Below are 14,536 nucleotides of genomic sequence, written 5' to 3'. Positions count from 1 at the left end.
ATTTCAAGCAGTCGCACAGCCTTCGTTCAATCAAAAACATATAGATTAATAAATAATTATTTCTTTATTGAAATCAAACTAAATTCAATTTTTTGCAATAAAACTGTAAATTTATTGATTTTCTTATTGTGATAAATATATATATGTTTTAAATTGTCTTTTTGTCTGGGTTGATTTTACTTCCCTCCGTCCTTCCTGCCTGTCAATCACCTGTGGCTTCAAAAACCGTCCCAGCCACTCGTGGTCCTGAGATCCGCGCTCACTCACGCACAGCACAATTGCCTTCAGGAATGATAGAAATCCGACTTTAATCTTTTGAAAGGGAAGTGCTGTCCGTGAAGGCCCATTCTACAGCTGTGTAAGAGGGATGTGCTTCCTGTCCTGGATCATTCGGTGTCTGTTAAAACGGGATGGTTGTCAGTTCCGTTTCATCAACTGCCCCTTTAAGACGTATTTTCTCATAATCGGGATCATCCTGTATATTTTAAAAGGAGTGTGAATTCAGTTGCGATAACCGATTGTTAAACTGATGTGTATCAAGCTACATTGACGTTGCCTGTGTCCGTGCACATCCATATCGCAGCGCATCGATTTATTACTCAAAATATTCCCATATTTTCATAAATCCACTCCTTGAAAGATCCCATGTCCCAAATTTGCTCTCAGTATAAAAAAATAACAAATTTCATGCCAGCAGCAGCGGCCGCGTGGCCTAATGGATAAGTCGTCTGACTTCGATTGCAACTGTGATGTTATGAAAAGATTGCAGGTTCGAGTCCTGCCGCGGTCAGCTAAATTGCCGCGTGAAATTTTATATTCTTTATTTTGATTCTGCCTCAAAACCAACCATCTCGTGCAGTCACTCACCTAAAGTAAAGGAAGGCTGTTTGCTTTAAAAAGCGAATGGCACATTTTCATCACTGTCGATCTGGTTGAAGGGCAAAACAAGCGGTGAAGTAGACTTTCGTGCACATTATTTCTGTTTGAATGCAAAAAGTAGGGGATGGATGTCTGACGTTGCAGTAAATAGGAGATAAGGTGACTGAGAAGTTCAGGCAAAGGACTGCTGATCCAGTATGCCCTCAACTTCGTCGTTATTGTGTTAAACCGTTTCCACTCGTTTTTTTTCGGCAATCACATTTAACCTCATTGCCAAATTCACCTTTTACTGACAAGAATGCAGCTCGTTGGTGAAGTAATGTCTCAAAGAATAATCTATTCATCAAAGGGAAAACATTAGCAGGACTATGGAGAGGGGGACGATGGGCGGAATAGCAAACGAAGGACAGAATCTGAGAGCTAGATCACTTACTGTCGGCGGCTCGTTGGTCTAGGGGTATGATTCTCGCTTAGGAGTTTTAATAATTGAAATGCGAGAGGTCCCGGGTTCAAATCCCGGACAAGCCCTGACAACTTTTAGTCAAAAAAACACTTCTCAGCCGGTCGACATGTTTCAAATTAAAACGTTTGATTGCGCGCCGTTGTTCACACAGCGTCCAAAAATCCTGGAGATTCCCAGGAGCAAAGTGAAACTCACCGAACTGAGTAAAGTTCATGCATCTCAGATGTGCTCGGCTCAGTGTCTCATTGGACAACCTAAACCCGTGTTTCATTCTGGCCAATTCTTGATCAGTCCATCTTCCGTTCTGCACGCATGAGCTCACCTCCATTGGGATATGGATACATTCAGCGTCAATCTCAACTTCAACGTGAAACAGACTCTGCCCTTAATATGAGTGCGTCCTGTTTCTCCAGCGCTGAAAAGATGGGAGAAGCTGGCTTTGGATTTAGTCCCTTGGCTGCCGAATTTAAACCGTACAGGAAATCAATCCGGGGTGGGCAAGCTGCCTGGTCTGATTAAAAGGCGTTCAGACCCTACATTCCAGGCATGTTATTTTGTTCTGGCCTCAACATTCGATTCAACGTCTCGGATCATAAGCCGCGCTCATTGTCTGCTAATCGTTCTGCTGTTCCCACTAACACCTGCTCTAGTCCATCTTTTGTTATTTTATTGCCCGCTTACCACCCACTTTGCCTTTTCGCATTGTGCCATTTATTATTCAATCACTCCTACGCTCCACTGTATCACAGACATTCCCTTTTGTCCTTCCTCGCTGCCTATTTTTTTCCAGGCGCTATTTTCGTGGAAGAAATCTGTAAACTTTACATTTTTCTTAAAATATCGGAATGATCATCTGACTGAACGTGAGCCCGGGTTCTTCATCCACAGAATGTTCACGACCAGCTGAGTTTTACAGAATTCTTTGTTTTTGTTCACTGTGTTTCTGTATCGCTTTTAAGGTGATGTCCTGTCTGTCCGAGGTCATTCTCTGTCTCTCCAAAATGGTTGCTATCAGTATCGGATCATTATGTATCTGTTTAAAAGGAATGTGCTGTCTGTCCCGGATTTTAAATTACAAATTTCAAAAACTGCCTTTGGAGGTTGCAGGAATTTTAGTTTGTTGGTGTGTTTCTGTAGCGAGGGAGTGTGTGCAAACGTGCTGCGCGATCTTACTGTGCATTTCATGTCATGGGAGAAAAAATGCATTACATGCAACTTGAAGCCACACTGATTTGATTGAACACACATTCGAGGACTGCCTGACAGGAGAAGAATCTGCTGTGGCATTTTGCTGTTCCACATCTGAAAGAAGGCAAATTATATAAGTTAGAAACATAGCGATTTGAGCGAGAGCTTGCGGATGGGCTTTGTGACATGATGAGCTCTTTCCTCCTTATTTTCAAATACAAATCAAATCAAGACAAGACAAGACATGACTGACTGACTGACTTTGTTTATATAAATATATGTATTAATATTTATATATGCGTATATTAACATACATTCCATACTTTTTAACTTTCAAAATAAATGTGCCTTTTCTGTTCTACCGGCACTGAGCTCTTTTGCATTTGAGCTCTTTCACAGCACACGCAGCTGCTGTCAGATCCAGCAGAAAGGCACTCGCGACTTTAAAAGATCGCCTTTGTTCCCCACATCTTCGCTCGTGGCTTGTCTTACAACATGGGCTTACTTGTTTGTGTATTTACTGACTGCACGCCCTGATTTCCAGTGGATTTCAAGCAGTCGCACAGCCTTCGTTCAATCAAAAACATATAGATTAAGAAATAATTATTTCTTTATTGAAATCAAACTAAATTCAATTTTTTGCAATAAAACTGTAAATTTATTTATTTTCTTATTGTGATAAATATATATATGTTTTAAATTGTCTTTTTGTCTGGGTTGATTTTACTTCCCTCCGTCCTTCCTGCCTGTCAATCACCTGTGGCTTCAAAAACCGTCCCAGCCACTCGTGGTCCTGAGATCCGCGCTCACTCACGCACAGCACAATTGCCTTCAGGAATGATAGAAATCCGACTTTAATCTTTTGAAAGGGAAGTGCTGTCCGTGAAGGCCCATTCTACAGCTGTGTAAGATGGATGTGCTTCCTGTCCTGGATCATTCGGTGTCTGTTCAAACGGGATGGTTGTCAGTTCCGGTTCATCAACTGCCCCTTTAAGACGTATTTTCTCATAATCGCGATCATCCTGTATATTTTAAAAGGAGTGTGATTTCAGTTGCGATAACCGATTGTTAAACTGTTGTGTATCAAGCTACATTGACGTTGCCTGTGTCCGTGCACATCCATATCGCAGCGTAACGGTTCATTACTCAAAATATGCCCATATTTTCATAAATCCACTCCTTGAAAGATCCCTTGTCCCAAATTTGCTCTCAGTATAAAAAAAACAACAAATTTCATGCCAGCAGCAGCAGCCGCGTGGCCTAATGGATAAGTCGTCTGACTTCGATTGTAACTGTGATGTTATCAAAAGATTGCAGGTTCGAGTCCTGCCGCGGTCAGCTAGCTTGCCGCGTGAAATTTTACATTCTTTATTTTGATTCTGCCTCAAAACCAACCATCTCGTGCAGTCACTCACCGAAAGTAAAGGAAGGCTGTTTGCTTTAAAAAGCTCATGGCACATTTTCATCACTGTCGATCTGGTTGCACGGGCAAAACAAGCGGTGAAGTAGACTTTCGTGCACATTATTTCTGTTTGAATGGGAAAAGTAGGGGATGGATGTCTGACGTTGCAGTAAATAGGAGATAAGGTGACTGAGAAGTTCAGGCAATGGACTGCTGATCCAGTCTGCCCTCAACTTCGTCGTTATTGTGTTAAACCGTTTCCACTCGGTCTTTTTCCGTAATCACATTTAACCACATTGCCAAATTCACCTTTTACTGACAAGAATGCAGCTCGTTGGTGTAGTAATGTCTCAAAGAATAATCTATTCATCAAAGGGAAAACATGAGCAGGACGATGGAGAGGGGGACGATGGGCCGAATAGCAAACGAAGGACAGAATCTGAGAGCTAGATCACTTACTGTCGGCGGCTCGTTGGTCTAGGGGTATGATTCTCGCTTAGGAGTTTTAATAATTGAAATGCGAGAGGTCCCGGGTTCAAATCCCGGACAAGCCCTGACAACTTTTAGTCAAAAAAACACTTCTCAGCCGGTCGACATGTTTCAAATTAAAACGTTTGATTGCGCGCCGTTGTTCACACAGCGTCCAAAAATCCTGGAGATTCCCAGGAGCAAAGTGAAACTCACCGAACTGAGTAAAGTTCATGCATCTCAGATGTGCTCGGCTCAGTGTCTCATTGGACAACCTAAACCCGTGTTTGATTCTGGCCAATTCTTGATCAGTCCATCTTCCGTTCTGCACGCATGAGCTCACCTCCATTGGGATATGGATACATTCAGCGTCAATCTCAACTTCAACGTGAAACAGACTCTGCCCTTAATATGAGTGCGTCCTGTTTCTCCAGCGCTGAAAAGATGGGAGAAGCTGGCTTTGGATTTAGTCCCTTGGCTGCCGAATTTAAACCGTACAGGAAATCAATCCGGGGTGGGCAAGCTGCCTGGTCTGATTAAAAGGCGTTCAGACCCTACATTCCAGGCATGTTATTTTGTTCTGGCCTCAACATTCGATTCAACGTCTCGGATCATAAGCCGCGCTCATTGTCTGCTAATCGTTCTGCTGTTCCCACTAACACCTGCTCTAGTCCATCCTTTGTTATTTTATTGCCCGCTTACCACCCACTTTGCCTTTTCGCATTGTGCCATTTATTATTCAATCACTCCTACGCTCCACTGTATCACAGACATTCCCTTTTGTCCTTCCTCGCTGCCTATTTTTTTCCAGGCGCTATTTTCGTGGAAGAAATCAGTAAACTTTACATTTTTCTTAAAATATCGGAATGATCATCTGACTGAACGTGAGCCCGGGTTCTTCATCCACAGAATGTTCACGACCAGCTGAGTTTTACAGAATTCTTTGTTTTTGTTCACTGTGTTTCTGTATCGCTTTTAAGGTGATGTCCTGTCTGTCCGAGGTCATTCTCTGTCTCTCCAAAATGGTTGCTATCAGTATCGGATCATTATGTATCTGTTTAAAAGGAATGTGCTGTCTGTCCCGGATTTTAAATTACAAATTTCAAAAACTGCCTTTGGAGGTTGCAGGAATTTTAGTTTGTTGGTGTGTTTCTGTAGCGAGGGAGTGTGTGCAAACGTGCTGCGCGATCTTACTGTGCATTTCATGTCATGGGAGAAAAAATGCATTACATGCAACTTGAAGCCACACTGATTTGATTGAACACACATTCGAGGACTGCCTGACAGGAGAAGAATCTGCTGTGGGATTTTGCTGTTCCACATCTGAAAGAAGGCAGATTATATAAGTTAGAAACATAGCGATTTGAGCGAGAGCTTGCGGATGGGCTTTGTGACATGATGAGCTCTTTCCTCCTTATTTTCAAATACAAATCAAATCAAGACAAGACAAGACATGACTGACTGACTGACTTTGTTTATATAAATATATGTATTAATATTTATATATGCGTATATTAACATATATTCCATACTTTTTAACTTTCAAAATAAATGTGCCTTTTCTGTTCTACCGGCACTGGGCTCTTTTGCATTTGAGCTCTTTCACAGCACACGCAGCTGCTGTCAGATCCAGCAGAAAGGCACTCGCGACTTTAAAAGATCGCCTTTGTTCCCCACATCTTCGCTCGTGGCTTGTCTTACACCATGGGCTTACTTGTTTGTGTATTTACTGACTGCACGCCCTGATTTCCAGTGGATTTCAAGCAGTCGCACAGCCTTCGTTCAATCAAAAACATATAGATTAAGAAATAATTATTTCTTTATTGAAATCAAACTAAATTCAATTTTTTGCAATAAAACTGTAAATTTATTTATTTTCTTATTGTGATAAATATATATATGTTTTAAATTGTCTTTTTGTCTGGGTTGATTTTACTTCCCTCCGTCCTTCCTGCCTGTCAATCACCTGTGGCTTCAAAAACCGTCCCAGCCACTCGTGGTCCTGAGATCCGCGCTCACTCACGCACAGCACAATTGCCTTCAGGAATGATAGAAATCCGACTTTAATCTTTTGAAAGGGAAGTGCTGTCCGTGAAGGCCCATTCTACAGCTGTGTAAGATGGATGTGCTTCCTGTCCTGGATCATTCGGTGTCTGTTCAAACGGGATGGTTGTCAGTTCCGGTTCATCAACTGCCCCTTGAAGACGTATTTTCTCATAATCGCGATCATCCTGTATATTTTAAAAGGAGTGTGATTTCAGTTGCGATAACCGATTGTTAAACTGTTGTGTATCAAGCTACATTGACGTTGCCTGTGTCCGTGCACATCCATATCGCAGCGTAACGGTTCATTACTCAAAATATGCCCATATTTTCATAAATCCACTCCTTGAAAGATCCCTTGTCCCAAATTTGCTCTCAGTATAAAAAAAACAACAAATTTCATGCCAGCAGCAGCAGCCGCGTGGCCTAATGGATAAGTCGTCTGACTTCGATTGTAACTGTGATGTTATCAAAAGATTGCAGGTTCGAGTCCTTCCGCGGTCAGCTAACTTGCCGCGTGAAATTTTACATTCTTTATTTTGATTCTGCCTCAAAACCAACCATCTCGTGCAGTCACTCACCGAAAGTAAAGGAAGGCTGTTTGCTTTAAAAAGCTCATGGCACATTTTCATCACTGTCGATCTGGTTGCACGGGCAAAACAAGCGGTGAAGTAGACTTTCGTGCACATTATTTCTGTTTGAATGGAAAAAGTAGGGGATGGATGTCTGACGTTGCAGTAAATAGGAGATAAGGTGACTGAGAAGTTCAGGCAATGGACTGCTGATCCAGTCTGCCCTCAACTTCGTCGTTATTGTGTTAAACCGTTTCCACTCGGTTTTTTTCCGTAATCACATTTAACCTCATTGCCAAATTCATCTTTTACTGACAAGAATGCAGCTCGTTGGTGAAGTAATGTCTCAAAGAATAATCTATTCATCAAAGGGAAAACATGAGCAGGACTATGGAGAGGGGGACGATGGGCCGAATAGCAAACGAAGGTCAGAATCTGAGAGCTAGATCCCTTACTGTCGGCGGCTCGTTGGTCTAGGGGTATGATTCTCGCTTAGGGGTTTTAATAATTGAAATGCGAGAGATCCCGGACGAGCCCTGACAACTTTTAGTCAAAAAAACACTTCTCAGCCGGTCGACATGTTTCAAATTAAAACGTTTGATTGCGCGCCGTTGTTCACACAGCGTCCAAAAATCCTGGAGATTCCCAGGAGCAAAGTGAAACTCACCGAACTGAGTAAAGTTCATGCATCTCAGATGTGCTCGGCTCAGTGTCTCATTGGACAACCTAAACCCGTGTTTGATTCTGGCCAATTCTTGATCAGTCCATCTTCCGTTCTGCACGCATGAGCTCACCTCCATTGGGATATGGATACATTCAGCGTCAATCTCAACTTCAACGTGAAACAGACTCTGCCCTTAATATGAGTGGGTCCTGTCTCCAGCGCTGAAAAGATGGGAGAAGCTGGCTTTGGATTTAGTCCCTTGGCTGCCGAATTTAAACCGTACAGGAAATCAATCCGGGGTGGGCAAGCTGCCTGGTCTGATTAAAAGGCGTTCAGACCCTACATTCCAGGCATGTTATTGTGTTCTGGCCTCAACATTCGATTCAACGTCTTGGATCATAAGCCGCGCTCATTGTCTGCTAATGGTTCTGCTGTTAGCACTAACACCTGCTCTAGTCCATCCTTTGTTATTTTATTGCCCGCTTACCACCCACTTTGCCTTTTCGCATTGTGCCATTTATTATTCAATCACTCCTACGCTCCACTGTATCACAGACATTCCCTTTTGTCCTTCCTCGCTGCCTATTTTTTTCCAGGCGCTATTTTCGTGGAAGAAGTCTGTAAACTTTACATTTTTCTTAAAATATCGGAATGATCATCTGACTGAACGTGAGCCCGGGTTCTTCATCCACAGAATGTTCACGACCAGCTGAGTTTTACAGAATTCTTTGTTTTTGTTCACTGTGTTTCTGTATCGCTTTTAAGGTGATGTCCTGTCTGTCCGAGGTCATTCTCTGTCTCTCCAAAATGGTTGCTATCAGTATCGGATCATTATGTATCTGTTTAAAAGGAATGTGCTGTCTGTCCCGGATTTTAAATTACAAATTTCAAAAACTGCCTTTGGAGGTTGCAGGAATTTTAGTTTGTTGGTGTGTTTCTGTAGCGAGGGAGTGTGTGCAAACGTGCTGCGCGATCTTACTGTGCATTTCATGTCATGGGAGAAAAAATGCATTACATGCAACTTGAAGCCACACTGATTTGATTGAACACACATTCGAGGACTGCCTGACAGGAGAAGAATCTGCTGTGGGATTTTGCTGTTCCACATCTGAAAGAAGGCAAATTATATAAGTTAGAAACATAGCGATTTGAGCGAGAGCTTGCGGATGGGCTTTGTGACATGATGAGCTCTTTCCTCCTTATTTTCAAATACAAATCAAATCAAGACAAGACAAGACATGACTGACTGACTGACTTTGTTTATATAAATATATGTATTAACATTTATATATGCGTATATTAACATACATTCCATACTTTTTAACTTTCAAAATAAATGTGCCTTTTCTGTTCTACCGGCACTGGGCTCTTTTGCATTTGAGCTCTTTCACAGCACACGCAGCTGCTGTCAGATCCAGCAGAAAGGCACTCGCGACTTTAAAAGATCGCCTTTGTTCCCCACATCTTCGCTCGTGGCTTGTCTTACACCATGGGCTTACTTGTTTGTGTATTTACTGACTGCACGCCCTGATTTCCAGTGGATTTCAAGCAGTCGCACAGCCTTCGTTCAATCAAAAACATATAGATTAAGAAATAATTATTTCTTTATTGAAATCAAACTAAATTCAATTTTTTGCAATAAAACTGTAAATTTATTTATTTTCTTATTGTGATAAATATATATATGTTTTAAATTGTCTTTTTGTCTGGGTTGATTTTACTTCCCTCCGTCCTTCCTGCCTGTCAATCACCTGTGGCTTCAAAAACCGTCCCAGCCACTCGTGGTCCTGAGATCCGCGCTCACTCACGCACAGCACAATTGCCTTCAGGAATGATAGAAATCCGACTTTAATCTTTTGAAAGGGAAGTGCTGTCCGTGAAGGCCCATTCTACAGCTGTGTAAGATGGATGTGCTTCCTGTCCTGGATCATTCGGTGTCTGTTCAAACGGGATGGTTGTCAGTTCCGGTTCATCAACTGCCCCTTTAAGACGTATTTTCTCATAATCGTGATCATCCTGTATATTTTAAAAGGAGTGTGATTTCAGTTGCGATAACCGATTGTTAAACTGTTGTGTATCAAGCTACATTGACGTTGCCTGTGTCCGTGCACATCCATATCGCAGCGTAACGGTTCATTACTCAAAATATGCCCATATTTTCATAAATCCACTCCTTGAAAGATCCCTTGTCCCAAATTTGCTCTCAGTATAAAAAAAACAACAAATTTCATGCCAGCAGCAGCAGCCGCGTGGCCTAATGGATAAGTCGTCTGACTTCGATTGTAACTGTGATGTTATCAAAAGATTGCAGGTTCGAGTCCTGCCGCGGTCAGCTAACTTGCCGCGTGAAATTTTACATTCTTTATTTTGATTCTGCCTCAAAACCAACCATCTCGTGCAGTCACTCACCGAAAGTAAAGGAAGGCTGTTTGCTTTAAAAAGCTCATGGCCCATTTTCATCACTGTCGATCTGGTTGCACGGGCAAAACAAGCGGTGAAGTAGACTTTCGTGCACATTATTTCTGTTTGAATGGAAAAAGTAGGGGATGGATGTCTGACGTTGCAGTAAATAGGAGATAAGGTGACTGAGAAGTTCAGGCAATGGACTGCTGATCCAGTCTGCCCTCAATTTCGTCGTTATTGTTTTAAACCGTTTCCATTCGGTTTTTTTCCGTAATCACATTTAACCTCATTGCCAAATTCACCTTTTACTGACAAGAATGCAGCTCGTTGGTGAAGTAATGTCTCAAAGAATAATCTATTCATCAAAGGGAAAACATGAGCAGGACGATGGAGAGGGGGACGATGGGCCGAATAGGAAACGAAGGTCAGAATCTGAGAGCTAGATCCCTTACTGTCGGCGGCTCGTTGGTCTAGGGGTATGATTCTCGCTTAGGGGTTTTAATAATTGAAATGCGAGAGGTCCCGGGTTCAAATCCCGGACGAGCCCTGACAACTTTTAGTCAAAAAAACACTTCTCAGCCGGTCGACATGTTTCAAATTAAAACGTTTGATTGCGCGCCGTTGTTCACACAGCGTCCAAAAATCCTGGAGATTCCCAGGAGCAAAGTGAAACTCACCGAACTGAGTAAAGTTCATGCATCTCAGATGTGCTCGGCTCAGTGTCTCATTGGACAACCTAAACCCGTGTTTGATTCTGGCCAATTCTTGATCAGTCCATCTTCCGTTCTGCACGCATGAGCTCACCTCCATTGGGATATGGATACATTCAGCGTCAATCTCAACTTCAACGTGAAACAGACTCTGCCCTTAATATGAGTGCGTCCTGTTTCTCCAGCGCTGAAAAGATGGGAGAAGCTGGCTTTGGATTTAGTCCCTTGGCTGTGAATTTAAACCGTGCAGGAAATCAATCCGGGGTGGGCAAGCTGCCTGGTCTGATTAAAAGGCGTTCAGACCCTACATTCCAGGCATGTTATTGTGTTCTGGCCTCAACATTCGATTCAACGTCTCGGATCATAAGCCGCGCTCATTGTCTGCTAATGGTTCTGCTGTTCCCACTAACACCTGCTCTAGTCCATCCTTTGTTATTTTATTGCCCGCTTACCACCCACTTTGCCTTTTCGCATTGTGCCATTTATTATTCAATCACTCCTACGCTCCACTGTATCACAGACATTCCCTTTTGTCCTTCCTCGCTGCCTATTTTTTTCCAGGCGCTATTTTCGTGGAAGAAATCTGTAAACTTTACATTTTTCTTAAAATATCGGAATGATCATCTGACTGAACGTGAGCCCGGGTTCTTCATCCACAGAATGTTCACGACCAGCTGAGTTTTACAGAATTCTTTGTTTTTGTTCACTGTGTTTCTGTATCGCTTTTAAGGTGATGTCCTGTCTGTCCGAGGTCATTCTCTGTCTCTCCAAAATGGTTGCTATCAGTATCGGATCATTATGTATCTGTTTAAAAGGAATGTGCTGTCTGTCCCGGATTTTAAATTACAAATTTCAAAAACTGCCTTTGGAGGTTGCAGGAATTTTAGTTTGTTTGTGTGTTTCTGTAGCGAGGGAGTGTGTGCAAACGTGCTGCGCGATCTTACTGTGCATTTCATGTCATGGGAGAAAAAAATGCATTACATGCAACTTGAAGCCACAATGATTTGATTGAACACACATTCGAGGACTGCCTGACAGGAGAAGAATCTGCTGTGGGATTTTGCTGTTCCACATCTGAAAGAAGGCAAATTATATAAGTTAGAAACATAGCGATTTGAGCGAGAGCTTGCGGATGGGCTTTGTGACATGATGAGCTCTTTCCTCCTTAATTTCAAATACAAATCAAATCAAGACAAGACAAGACATGACTGACTGACTGACTTTGTTTATATAAATATATGTATTAATATTTATATATGCGTATATTAACATACATTCCATACTTTTTAACTTTCAAAATAAATGTGCCTTTTCTGTTCTACCGGCACTGGGCTCTATTGCATTTGAGCTCTTTCACAGCACACGCAGCTGCTGTCAGATCCAGCAGAAAGGCACTCGCGACTTTAAAAGATCGCCTTTGTTCCCCACATCTTCGCTCGTGGCTTGTCTTACACCATGGGCTTACTTGTTTGTGTATTTACTGACTGCACGCCCTGATTTCCAGTGGATTTCAAGCAGTCGCACATCCTTCGTTCAATCAAAAACATATAGATTAAGAAATAATTATTTCTTTATTGAAATCAAACTAAATTCAATTTTTTGCAATAAAACTGTAAATTTATTTATTTTCTTATTGTGATAAATATATATATGTTTTAAATTGTCTTTTTGTCTGGGTTGATTTTACTTCCCTCCGTCCTTCCTGCCTGTCAATCACCTGTGGCTTCAAAAACCGTCCCAGCCACTCGTGGTCCTGAGATCCGCGCTCACTCACGCACAGCACAATTGCCTTCAGGAATGATAGAAATCCGACTTTAATCTTTTGAAAGGGAAGTGCTGTCCGTGAAGGCCCATTCTACAGCTGTGTAAGATGGATGTGCTTCCTGTCCTGGATCATTCGGTGTCTGTTCAAACGGGATGGTTGTCAGTTCCGGTTCATCAACTGCCCCTTTAAGACGTATTTTCTCATAATCGCGATCATCCTGTATATTTTAAAAGGAGTGTGATTTCAGTTGCGATAACCGATTGTTAAACTGTTGTGTATCAAGCTACATTGACGTTGCCTGTGTCCCTGCACATCCATATCGCAGCGTAACGGTTCATTACTCAAAATATGCCCATATTTTCATAAATCCACTCCTTGAAAGATCCCTTGTCCCAAATTTGCTCTCAGTATAAAAAAAACAACAAATTTCATGCCAGCAGCAGCAGCCGCGTGGCCTAATGGATAAGTCGTCTGACTTCGATTGTAACTGTGATGTTATCAAAAGATTGCAGGTTCGAGTCCTGCCGCGGTCAGCTAACTTGCCGCGTGAAATTTTACATTCTTTATTTTGATTCTGCCTCAAAACCAACCATCTCGTGCAGTCACTCACCGAAAGTAAAGGAAGGCTGTTTGCTTTAAAAAGCTCATGGCCCATTTTCATCACTGTCGATCTGGTTGCACGGGCAAAACAAGCGGTGAAGTAGACTTTCGTGCACATTATTTCTGTTTGAATGGAAAAAGTAGGGGATGGATGTCTGACGTTGCAGTAAATAGGAGATAAGGTGACTGAGAAGTTCAGGCAATGGACTGCTGATCCAGTCTGCCCTCAACTTCGTCGTTATTGTGTTAAACCGTTTCCACTCGGTTTTTTTCCGTAATCACATTTAACCTCATTGCCAAATTCACCTTTTACTGACAAGTAATGTCAGTGAAGTAATGTCTCAAAGAATAATCTATTCATCAAAGGGAAAACATGAGCAGGACTATGGAGAGGGGGACGATGGGCCGAATAGCAAACGAAGGTCAGAATCTGAGAGCTAGATCCCTTACTGTCGGCGGCTCGTTGGTCTAGGGGTATGATTCTCGCTTAGGGGTTTTAATAATTGAAATGCGTGAGGTCCCGGGTTCAAATCCCGGACGAGCCCTGACAACTTTTAGTCAAAAAAACACTTCTCAGCCGGTCGACATGTTTCAAATTAAAACGTTTGATTGCGCGCCGTTGTTCACACAGCGTCCAAAAATCCTGGAGATTCCCAGGAGCAAAGTGAAACTCACCGAACTGAGTAAAGTTCATGCATCTCAGATGTGCTCGGCTCAGTGTCTCATTGGACAACCTAAACCCGTGTTTGATTCTGGCCAATTCTTGATCAGTCCATCTTCCGTTCTGCACGCATGAGCTCACCTCCATTGGGATATGGATACATTCAGCGTCAATCTCAACTTCAACGTGAAACAGACTCTGCCCTTAATATGAGTGCGTCCTGTTTCTCCAGCGCTGAAAAGATGGGAGAAGCTGGCTTTGGATTTAGTCCCTTGGCTGCCGAATTTAAACCGTACAGGAAATCAATCCGGGGTGGGCAAGCTGCCTGGTCTGATTAAAAGGCGTTCAGACCCTACATTCCAGGCATGTTATTGTGTTCTGGCCTCAACATTCGATTCAACGTCTCGGATCATAAGCCGCGCTCATTGTCTGCTAATGGTTCTGCTGTTCCCACTAACACCTGCTCTAGTCCATCCTTTGTTATTTTATTGCCCGCTTACCACCCACTTTGCCTTTTCGCATTGTGCCATTTATTATTCAATCACTCCTACGCTCCACAGTATCACAGACATTCCCTTTTGTCCTTCCTCGCTGCCTATTTTTTTCCAGGCGCTATTTTCGTGGAAGAAATCTGTAAACTTTACATTTTTCTTAAAATATCGGAATGATCATCTGACTGAACGTGAGCCCGGGTTCTTCATCCACAGAATGTTCACGA

At 42.5% G+C, this 14,536-nt stretch overlaps 4 non-coding genes across 4 annotated transcripts; all 4 read left to right on the top strand.

The window, feature by feature from the left end:
* Positions 1-1,319: 1,319 nt before the first annotated feature.
* On the top strand, positions 1,320-1,407 carry trnap-agg (transfer RNA proline (anticodon AGG)). The gene is given in 2 exon segments: positions 1,320-1,355; positions 1,372-1,407. It is a non-coding gene; the product is annotated as a tRNA-Pro (tRNA).
* A 2,991-nt stretch (positions 1,408-4,398) lies between these two features.
* trnap-agg (transfer RNA proline (anticodon AGG)) lies at positions 4,399-4,486 on the top strand. Its single transcript is given in 2 exon segments — positions 4,399-4,434; positions 4,451-4,486. It is a non-coding gene; the product is annotated as a tRNA-Pro (tRNA).
* Positions 4,487-10,541: 6,055 nt separating this feature from the next.
* Positions 10,542-10,629, top strand: trnap-agg (transfer RNA proline (anticodon AGG)). Its single transcript is given in 2 exon segments — positions 10,542-10,577; positions 10,594-10,629. It is a non-coding gene; the product is annotated as a tRNA-Pro (tRNA).
* Positions 10,630-13,614: 2,985 nt separating this feature from the next.
* On the top strand, positions 13,615-13,702 carry trnap-agg (transfer RNA proline (anticodon AGG)). The gene is given in 2 exon segments: positions 13,615-13,650; positions 13,667-13,702. It is a non-coding gene; the product is annotated as a tRNA-Pro (tRNA).
* The last annotated feature ends 834 nt before the right edge of the window (positions 13,703-14,536 follow it).

The sequence above is a fragment of the Pristiophorus japonicus genome, unplaced genomic scaffold (assembly GCF_044704955.1).
Source record: "Pristiophorus japonicus isolate sPriJap1 unplaced genomic scaffold, sPriJap1.hap1 HAP1_SCAFFOLD_33, whole genome shotgun sequence".
Classification (NCBI taxonomy): domain Eukaryota; kingdom Metazoa; phylum Chordata; class Chondrichthyes; family Pristiophoridae; genus Pristiophorus; species Pristiophorus japonicus.
Note: the sequence above shows the minus strand (reverse complement) of the source record. Positions and strands in the feature narration are given on the sequence as shown.